The sequence below is a fragment of the Pelobates fuscus genome, chromosome 1, assembly GCF_036172605.1.
Source record: "Pelobates fuscus isolate aPelFus1 chromosome 1, aPelFus1.pri, whole genome shotgun sequence".
Lineage (NCBI taxonomy): Eukaryota > Metazoa > Chordata > Amphibia > Anura > Pelobatidae > Pelobates > Pelobates fuscus.
Genome location: NC_086317.1, coordinates 154,934,045 through 154,945,265, shown reverse-complemented (window position 1 = coordinate 154,945,265; position 11,221 = coordinate 154,934,045).

The window sequence follows — 11,221 nt, the reverse complement described above, 5'->3', positions numbered from 1 at the left end:
ACATTCAGCGGAATGCTCCCCGAGGCCCCCCCGGCTGAACTCATCATCGACAGGGCGCACAGAGCTCTCAGAGCCCAGCCTCCATCGAACACACAGCCTAGAGATGTCATTGTCCGACTCCATTATTTCCACGTGAAAGAAGCACTGATGAGGGCCGCACGAGACTCCCCAGTCCACGTAGACGGACACCAGGTTCAATTATTCCAAGACCTGGCCCCCAGCACGCTTTTCAAAAGGAAGGCCCTCAGACCCCTGACTCAAGCTCTCACGAGACATAACCTCAGGTACGCATGGGGGCACCCCTTTAAGCTAATGGTCCGCAAAGGAGACAGGACCTACACTCTCCACGACGCAGCGGACGCCGAAGACTTTGCGGCCCAACTAGGCCTACCTCGCTTAGAACCGGACCCAGACAGACAACGAGAACAAAGAGAACAACCAACCACTGCAAGAAGAAACTGGCAATCCCAACAGAGGGGTCGCAGACCCTCCAGAAGAGACCAGCCCCAGCATTAATCCCGGGCTCCGTCACCTGCCTTCCAGCCGCCTAGCCGACCAACCAGGAACTACCCCATTTGCAATTACCCCTCACACTCCTAAACAAACTCCACTTGCTAACCCCAAAGCGGCAAGACAACGCATCACCCCGAACAAAGACCCTGAAGACATGGACATGAGCTGAACAATCAGACTAGCACATAATACACTGGCAACTAACTCATCACCGGCACGTAAGGACTTACCCCCAACACCCCACCACCTACATCCCTCCTCTACAGACAACCACCTATGGGACTCTAACCATCGACATGACCACCTGCAACTAGATCACCAGCTACCACGCCACAGTGGACAGGAGAACTAAACCCGGGGGCCGCACACCCACCAAGGCCCACGAACTTTCTCCACCAGCTCCATAAAACCGGGACATTGCCTTACTTAGCCCACCCAACACTCACGAAAATGCTCATATCTATGCACGGGAAGGAGAAAGGGAAAAGGGGGATAACACATTGGACTGACATGGACCGAAGCCACAGCCTCACATTCACCACTAGGGAGGCCCCAAACCTAGGATGGGCCCTCCCAAACCAGAAATGCCACCATGACAAGGACGTAGAGACAGGGAACAACCCACCCCGACCCCAGGGACGCCACACATACCACGACCCAAGGACCCCCCGAGCTTAGCTATCAGCTCTTCATTCCCCCTACTACATACCCCCATAGGCCCACATCACCACCAATCAGCAGCCCACAGACCCTCTCATGAGGGACCGAACCCAACAGACATGATGAGGGGACCTGAGGCAAACTCTAAAAATCTCGCACCCCCTATTGACAGTCCGAGGACCACGGACGGGACCCCCACCCCAAGGGCTCATAGCACCGACACCTTAGTAGACGACAGCAACGACTACACAGGGGAACCTTGCTGAGGGATCCGGTCGGGCGGCGGGAGGGAGAGCGGGGAATGACTGGAATTGTCAAACTTATTGTATCGCATATAACATTAATATGTTCTTTGTCTCTTATACTCGTATATATGTTCCAGTGTATAACACGTTTTAACCTACCATTCCATGTATGACACCTTTAACGTTTGAAATGTTTTGTTCCCACGAAGGGGGAGGAAGGGGACAACCCAGATGGACAAACGACAGACCAGACGGGCAGGAGTGCCCAGAGAGGCCCCACGGAGACCTTCACTGCGGACGACACACCTACTAACCCCACCACACCACCACCGAGAATAACCCGACTGTACCTCCTACGGAACGTTGGACGACACTCCCCACCGCCTGCTGGCCTAAACTGTAAGTCCAGCAGCAACACACACACAAACACTCGAACCCGGCTGGTCCGGGTTGCAGGGCCCCACGCCCCTCCGAAACCCCCAAAACCCCCCTACCCCACCTCAACACCAACCCAATCACCCACTCCCAAAGGGACACCTCGCACACACAACCACGCAACATGCCAACCCACCTCAAATGCACTTCCATCAACGCAAAGGGCCTCAACTCACCCAAAAAACGACACGCACTACTAAGATGGGCCCAGAGACAACAAGCCGACATCCTCCTAGTCCAGGAGACCCACTTCACCACACTCAAACACTTCCCCCTCACGAACCGGACATACAAAACTAGCTTCCTAGCCAACTCTCCAACGCCCAAAACCAAAGGGGTAGCCATTATCTTAAGAGGCACATGCCCCCTAACAGATATAACCGCACACCCTGACCCCTCAGGCCAATTCCTCACAATAACAGGGTGAATAGGCACCAATCATTACTCCTTTTGCTCCATATACGCGCCTACCCAACCAGACCCAGACTTCTGGAATAAATTCTCCGCACACATAACCACACTATCCAACACCTGCCTCATCATAGGCGGGGACTGCAATGCAGTACGCTCCCCACACCTGGACAGGACACACCGCGCACAACCTCCACACCGACCTGCCAGAAATGACACACTGTTCCGGCAGTTCCTCTCCTCTCGAAACCTCATAGACATCTGGCGCGCCCAACACCCCTCCACCAAAGACTTCACCTTCTATTCTAACCCCCACAACTCATACTCGCGGATCGACCATTTTCTGATCTCCCCCAACGTCCTATCCCAGACAAAATCCACGAGCATAGGTACGATATCATGGTCAGACCATGCCGACATCAACCTAACACTGTGTATCGCAGACATCACACGCCCATGGACGTGGAAACTAAATCCCATACTATTACATGACCTCCCCATCACGGACACCATCTCCAAAGACCTATCAGACTACTTTGAACTAAACTCAAACCCAGTAGAAACATCCCCCACGACCCTATGGACGGCGCACAAAGCGGTCATCAGGGGCAGACTCATAAGCTTAGCCTCAGCCCGGAAAAAACGTAGAACACAACAGATCACAGACGCAATAGCGGAGATACACCGCCTCGAAGCCATACACAAAGGGACCAGAGACAGCAACACCCTAGATCAATTGACCGAAGCCCGAACCCTACTAAAACGCCTCACCATGGAGGACACCGCGAAAGCCCTCCAGTGGCTCAAACAAAAATACTATGAAAAAAGCAATAAAGCTGACACCATGCTGGCAAGACGCCTAAAACGCCGCGTTGAGGCCAACAAAATCACAAGCATACGCGACCCAGACCGAAACATGTGCACCCAACCTGACCAGATAGGCTCCATATTCCAAACTTACTACCAACAACTCTACAACCACACGGCACCACAAGGAGACCCCACGCAGGACGTCTCAACTCTCACACAGACATTCCTGAACGCACTTAAGCTCCCAAAGCTAACCACAGAGATTAGCCAAACACTAACAGACGACGTAACAGAGGAAGAGATGACTTTGGCCCTCCGCGCATTTCAGCCCAATAAAAGCCCAGGCCCTGACGGATTCGGGGCAATATATTACAAAACCTTTAGCCACCTCCTACTCAAACACCTTTGCCCGGTATTCAATGCCATGCTACGCGGCGAGAAGCTGCCGACAGACATGGTAGCAGCAAACATTTGCCTCCTCCCAAAACCAGGCAAGACACTAGACGAACCAGGACATTACCGACCCATATCCCTCCTAAACGTAGACCTTAAAATCCTTACAAAAGTCATGACCAACCGCATAAACCCCCTACTACAAGCCCTAATCCATCCCGACCAAGTGGGCTTCATCCCCCACAGACAAGCGGCAGACAATACCAGAAGGGCCATAGACCTCATATGGTACACCACTCACAAACACACCCCCACGGCAATAATTTCCCTAGACGCCGAGAAGGCATTTGACCGCCTCCTATGGCCCTTCCTCTACCAGACCCTAACCCACTTTGGATTCCCCACACAATTCATCTCATTCCTAGAAGCAGACGCACACTCACAGGGCTCCCTCCTCCTCCCTAGCATTGCCCCCCCCACATTCACCATCTCTAACGGGACGAGACAGGGATGCCCACTATCACCTATACTATTTGCCCTATCATTAGAACCCTTACTTGAAGCAATACGATCTGACTCAGACATAAAAGGAATCACCATCAGAGACCAGACCTACAAGGCATCCGCCTATGCGGACGACATCCTCCTTACCCTCACAAACCCAATCACCTCCATCAGCCACCTAATGACACTGATCCGCTCCTACTCTCACATATCCGGCTACAAACTGAACATCACAAAATCCGATCTAATGCCGATACACATATCCCCACACGAACTAGCCAACATCAAGGACCACTTCCCATTATGCATCCGCCCAACGGCCATCGACTACCTAGGCATAAAGCTCACCGCCGACATCTCCACCATATATCAAACAAACTACACACCCATACTTGAACGGGCACACGCAGACCTGCCGACATGGGCCCCACTAGGGATCTCGTGGCTAGGCCGAGTTGCCTCAATCAAAATGAACCTCCTACCACAGTTGCTGTACATCTTCCAGACACTACCCATAGCAGTCCGAATAGCAGACATAAAATCTTTACAGAAAGCGGTTAACAATTTCATATGGAACCACCGCAGGCCCAGAATAAGGCGTGAAACACTATACGTCCCTAAGCGATCAGGCGGCCTTGGATTACCCAACTTCATGCATTACCTATACGCCGCCCACTTATCCCAAATCCAAATGTGGCATCTCCCGCCCATGGAAAAAAGGTGGGTGGACATTGAACACTCAATCTTTGGACATGACCACCCCTCCCAATACATGTGGACCCCCAGACAACACCGACCACTGCCCCCCCCAACCGCACCCACCATAACACACTCACTCGACCTCTGGGACAAAGTACACCTGAAATACGATCTCTCCTCGGAACTCTCCCCAATGACCCCGATTCTCCGGAACAAACTCTTCCCCCCGGGAATCACAGCCCAACACTTCGCCCAATTCGAGAGGAGAGGAATTGCCAGACTAAGCCACCTATACACGAACAACCAGCCCATTACCTACGAGAACTTACCCGAACCCACCACACTCACAACGTTTGACTACTTCCGCTTCATTCAACTCCGCAGCCTGGCAGCAACACCCTGCATCCAACAAGCAGGCAAATCCCAGCCCACTAAGTTCGAACGAGACTGCACCACAGCCCCGACCAGAAAGGGACAAATTTCTGACATATTCCTTTCAATAGCAACCCACACAACCCACATCAACCTCCCATACATCAGGGCCTGGGAGACAGACCTAGGCGCACCAGCAGACACAGGAGATTGGGCCGAAATTTGGGAAGCCACAGCATCACTAACGATATGTGTAACATTCAAAGAACAGGCCTATAAAATGCTGTTCCGCTGGTACCTCACCCCCCAGAGGCTAGCATGCATGCACAGACTACCCACGAACCAGTGCTGGAAGCAATGTGGAGAAACAGGCACTTTCCTCAATTGTTGGTGGACGTGCCCAAAACTCCAACCCCTTTGGCACTCCGTAGGAGCAATCCTCACCAGAGTCCTGAATAACCCATGCCCCCTAGACCCATGGACCATGCTCCTATCCAAACCAATGGACACATTCACGAGAGCCGAAAACAAATTAATAGCAAGAGTGGCCCTAGCCACGCGTAGAGCAATTGGCGAAGTATGGTCCACAACCACAACACCCAACCAACAAACAATACTTCGGAAAATTCAAGATCACATAGACATGGATAGGCTCACTGCCCAAATCCACGAAAACACCAAACAGTTCCACAAAACATGGGACCCTTGGCTCATGGCCGACACATCTTTACCCTGGTAAGACAACACACACCACAAATCATTATCAGCAGAACATGAACCACGACTCTCACCTAATCTAAGCACAAGCCCACCAGCACTACCTGAGACACACATCGAAGTGTACCCACCCCCCACCTACCCTCCCCACCCCCCCCCCCCCCCCGGGGGGGCCGTGGGACCCTGCAAAAAGAACACTCACTCTCCACCGACAACCTGACCCCACCTGACCGATGACCCTCCCTCCACAGTCCAGACGAGGACACCCCACCCACACACCCTGACAGACGTACCCACCAGTCGCACCCCTCCTGTAATCACAGGAACACTCACGACGCAACCACCACACCTACACTGACGCGGTACCCACCCCACGAGACAACTACTACTTATCCCGAGGACCATCCTGACAGGAAGACGGTAGGGGCCATACACGGCCAAAACAACTCGGAAAGAAGCTAAACCAACAACTAAATTAAGACTATGTAATGTATGTACGCTGATCCGATACTTGCTGTTACAATGCTTGGACCCTCCAACCTCCCCCCCCCCCCCCTTTTTTTCATTCTGTACCCCTACCCTTGAATACCAAAATCCTACAAATAAAGAATTTAAAAAAAAATAATAATAATAAATTCATTTAGTTGTTCTGATTTACAGAATATATAATGTGTCTGGGATTTTCAGTTTTTTTTGGTAGTTACAGGTCACAAAGCACAAGGAGTAAAATAAACTTTTAATATGGAGCGATTTTAGAATTTGGTATGTTTGTCTTGTAAGCTTTATAGCCATAAAAGAAAACAAAATTGCCACACAAAAGTGTATATATTTATATAAAGTAGACACCACAGGCTATTTACCTAAGGTTGTTTTGACACTTTCTACGTAGCCATTTTACCGCCAACCTCTGCTAAATATTGGAGTAAAATTGTGTTTTTGGGGGGTTTTCGCACACAAACTTATAACAAAGAACTTCTCATGTGTATTTTGTAAAGTTGGTGTGTGCTATTCCTGTACAAAGTTTTATTATGTGTTCAGTTACTTCTGCTGAGTACAACGGTACCCCCATTGTATGTCTTTGGCACTATTTTGTGAAGCTACAGTGCCATATAGGAGACCTGTCCTTTTCAGTATTCACAGTAGAATTTTGAGAGACGGATTTAATGAGCCTATGCTTCCATTTGGGGTATTATAACAGTTTGACTGTTAAAAAAAAACCCACAAAGGCCTACCATTTGTAAAAGTAGACACCCCAGGGTATGTCATAAGGTGCATATTGTGCCTTAACATGCCCCCATTTTTTTACCATTACATGCCAAAGTATGTGGTAAAAAATAATTTTGTGCATTTTTTACATACGGATTGCATTTTTGCTGGGCATTTTGTATATTTCATATGTGCCACTAAGTTCAAACCCCCCAAATTATGCTCAGCTAAGTCTTCTGAGTAAAAGGACACCCCCATTGTATGTCTATGGCACTATTTCGTGAAGCTACAGTGCCATATAGGAGACCTGTCCTTTTCAGTATTCACAGTAGAATTTTGAGAGACGGATTTAATGAGCCTATGCTTCCATTTGGGGTATTATAACAGTTTGACTGTTCAAAAAAAACCCACAAAGGCCTACCATTTGTAAAAGTAGACACCCCAGGGTATGTCATAAGGTGCATATTGTGCCTTAACATGCCCCCATTTTTTTACCATTACATGCCAAAGTATGTGGTAAAAAATAATTTTGTGCATTTTTTACATACAGATTGCATTTTTGCTGGGCATTTTGTATATTTCATATGTGCCACTAAGCTCAAACCCCCCAAATTATGCTCAGCTAAGTCTTCTGAGTAAAAGGACACCCCCATTGTATGTCTATGGCACTATTTCGTGAAGCTACAGTGCCATATAGGAGACCAAGCCATATCCGTTTTTACCGAACTTTGAATTTTGACGCCGGGCCTAAGTGCAATTTCCAAGCATCTTCGCAGGTTTTAAATTCAAACTACCCCACAAAGGCCTACCATTTCTTAAAGTAGACACCCCAGGGTATTTCAAAAGGCATATTTTGAACCTTAGCGTGGGATCATTTTTCCGCTAGCGTGTACCAGGTGTAGTGGTAATAAGCGTTTTTTCTGCCTTTTTGACACACAAAGTGAGTTTGCACAGCATATTTTGCAAACCATATGTGTACTACTACTGTATAATACTTCATATGTTGCTCAGCTATGTCTGCTGAGTACAAAAATACCCCCGTATGTACCTTTGCCAGGTATATGTGGACATCGGAGGGGCACATTTGGGACACAGCCATTCCATTTTTTTTCAAACTTTACATTTTTACGCTGTGCCCATGTCCCATTTTAGAGTATTTTACCAGGCTATATAAACCAAATACCCCATAAAGCCATACCATTTCTTAAAGAAGACATCCCAGGGTATTTTAAAAGGCATATTTTGAACCTTAGCGTGGGATCATTTTTCCGCTAGCTTGTACCAGGTGTAGTGGTAATGAGAGTTATTAAATGTATTTTTTTACTTTTTAAAACTTTTTTTACTTTTTAAAACTATTTTTTAAACTTTTGTTTTGCTTATTAATTTTTTTAAAGTTTCCTAAACTTTCGTAAAACTTTTTTTTACAGATGTAAAATTTTTCTAAGCTTTTTTTTTACGTTAACCCCTAACTAGCAGTAAGCAGCACTAACAGTAAATTCCCCATTTTCCCATAACTCCCACCCACCCCAGCTAGCAAAATATTTAATTATACAATATTTAAATTAGTTAATTAAATTAATTTAACCCCTGAGGGTTAAAAAATAAATAAAAGTTAATCGTCAGGGGTTAAAAAAAAATTAGATCACGGTATAATACTGTGATCTGTATTTTGATCACTGTAGGCAGTGATCGACTGGCAGGGAAGGGGTTCATTTTATTTGGACCGGGTAAAGGGTTTATTTTTTTACATTTTTTACTTAAACGTTATTAAAAAATTTTTTTAACTTAACTTTTTAACTTTTTAAAGCTTATTTTTAAACTTTTTTAACGTTAACCCCTAGTTAGCCTAATACTAAATCCCCCAATTCCCCACTAACTTCCACCCTCCCCAGCTAGCTAAATTTATAACTTTAAAAAATTTAAATTAATTAATAAAATAAATTTAACCCCTGAGGGTTAAAAAAAATAATAATTAACCCTCAGGGGTTAAAAAAAAATCAGATCATAGTAAAATGTAATCCCTGCCAATTGATCACTGTAGTCAGTGATCAATTGGCAGGGAAGGGGTTAATTTTATATTAAAATGGGTAAAGGGGGGGTAAAGGGGGGTGGGATTTTAATTTAACTTTATTGTTTTGTCACCAGGGGGCAGGATCACTGAAGATCCGGCTCCCTGCACTTCACACAGAACCAGGAAGTGCAGGGAGGCGGAGGTGAGTATAGAGAGCACATGTGCCCGCTCTGGCATGCTGTCAGAGCGGGCACATGTACTCTGACAGCCCGATCCGGTGCTCCCGGTCTGCCTCTAATGCAGAGGCAGACCGGAGCACCATTAACCCCACGATCGCCGCGATTGCGGCGATCTGGGGTTAATTTTAACGGGTGACGGACGAGGTCCGTCACTCGTCGTTAAGGCAATCCCCTGAGTGACGGACCTCGTCCGTCACTCGTCGTTAAGAGGTTAAAAAATGCTCATTACCACTACACTTGGTACAAGCTAGCGGAAAAATGATCCCACGCTAAGGTTCAAAATATGCCTTTTGAATTACCCTGGGATGTCTTCTTTAAGAAATGGTATGCCTTTATGGAGTAATTGGATTATATAGCCTTGTAAAATACTCTAAAATGGGACATGGACACAGCGTAAAAATTCAAAGTTTGAAAAAAACTGGAATGGCTGTGTCTCAAATGTGCCCCTTCAATGTCCACATATACCTGGCAAAGGTACATACGGGGATATTGCTGTACTCAGCCGACATAGCTGAGCAACATATTAAGTATTATACAGTCGTAGTACACATAAGGTTTGAAAAATATACTGCGCAAACTCACTTTGTGTGTCAAAAAGGCAGAAAAATTGCGTATTACCACTACACTTGGTACAAGCTAGCGGAAAAATTATCCCACGCTAAGGTTCAAAATATGCCTTTTGAATTGCCCTGGGATGTCTTCTTTAAGAAATGGTATGCCTTTATAGTGTAGTTGTAATATGTAGCCTGATCAGGTGCAAGTGGGACACGGACGCATCAAAACCCTCCATGAAAATTCACACTTAAAAAAATTAACTTGTTATGTCTCTTTTACAGCAGTGTAACTTCACAAAATAGTGTCTAGGTCATGGGTCGTCAACCTGGTCCCTACCGCCCACTAGTGGGCGTTTCAGGATTCCAGGTGGGCGGTAGGGATTTCGGCGGCTAAATCCTCTGTTTGAGAGAGTGGGTGGCTGGGCTGGTGTGGCTGGGGCTGGGCTGACAGACCTAATCATTCTGATTAATCCTCCCCTCAGACTGTGCCAGCCTGTCAGTCCGAGGGGAGGAAGGAGGAAGGAGGGAGGAGCTGGGGGCTGGTGTGGCTGCCAGCAGCTGCAGGGAGACCTCTCAGTCTCCCTGCACACTCTAAAATCATTCCGGTCGCATGCCCCGCCCCCAAACAGAAGCTCTGCCTCCCGCCCACAAGCTCCACCCCCACACATGTTACTGGGAAGCTGCCCACCATACCAAGAGGACCCTGAAAGGTATTTACCTTTTTCAGCCCCCTACCCACCATTCAAATGCCCCCACCTCACAGACAGTCCCTCTACCCACCTCACAGCCCCCTACCCACTATACTGCCCCCCTACCCACCTCACAGCCCCCCTACCCACCTCACAGCCCCTACCCACTATACAGCCCCCCTACCCACTATACTGACCCCCTACTCACTATAATGCCCCCTACCCACTATAATGCCCCCTACCCACTATAATGCCCCCCTACCCACCGCACAGCCCCCTACCCACTATACTGCCCCCCTACCCACCTCACAGCCCCCCTACCCACCTCACTGCCCCTACCCATCTCACAGCCCCCTACCCACTATACTGCCCCCCTACCCACTATACTGCCCCCCTCCCCACATCACAGCCCCCCTACCCACCTCACAGCCCCCCTACCCACCTCACAGGCCCCCTACCCACCTCACAGGCCCCCTACCCACCTCACAGGCCCCCTACCCACCTCACAGGCCCCCTACCCACCTCACAGGCCCCTACCCACTATAGAGCCTCCCTACCCCCCCCTTACAGCCCCTACCCACTATAGAGCCCCCCTAAACACCTCACAGCTCCCCTACCAACTATACTGCCCCCCTACTCACATCACAGCTCCCCTACCTACTATACTGCCACCTACCCACCTCACAGTCCCACTATACAGCCCCCCATTCACCTCACAGTCCCCCTACCCACTATACTGCCCCCCTACCCACTATAGAGCCCC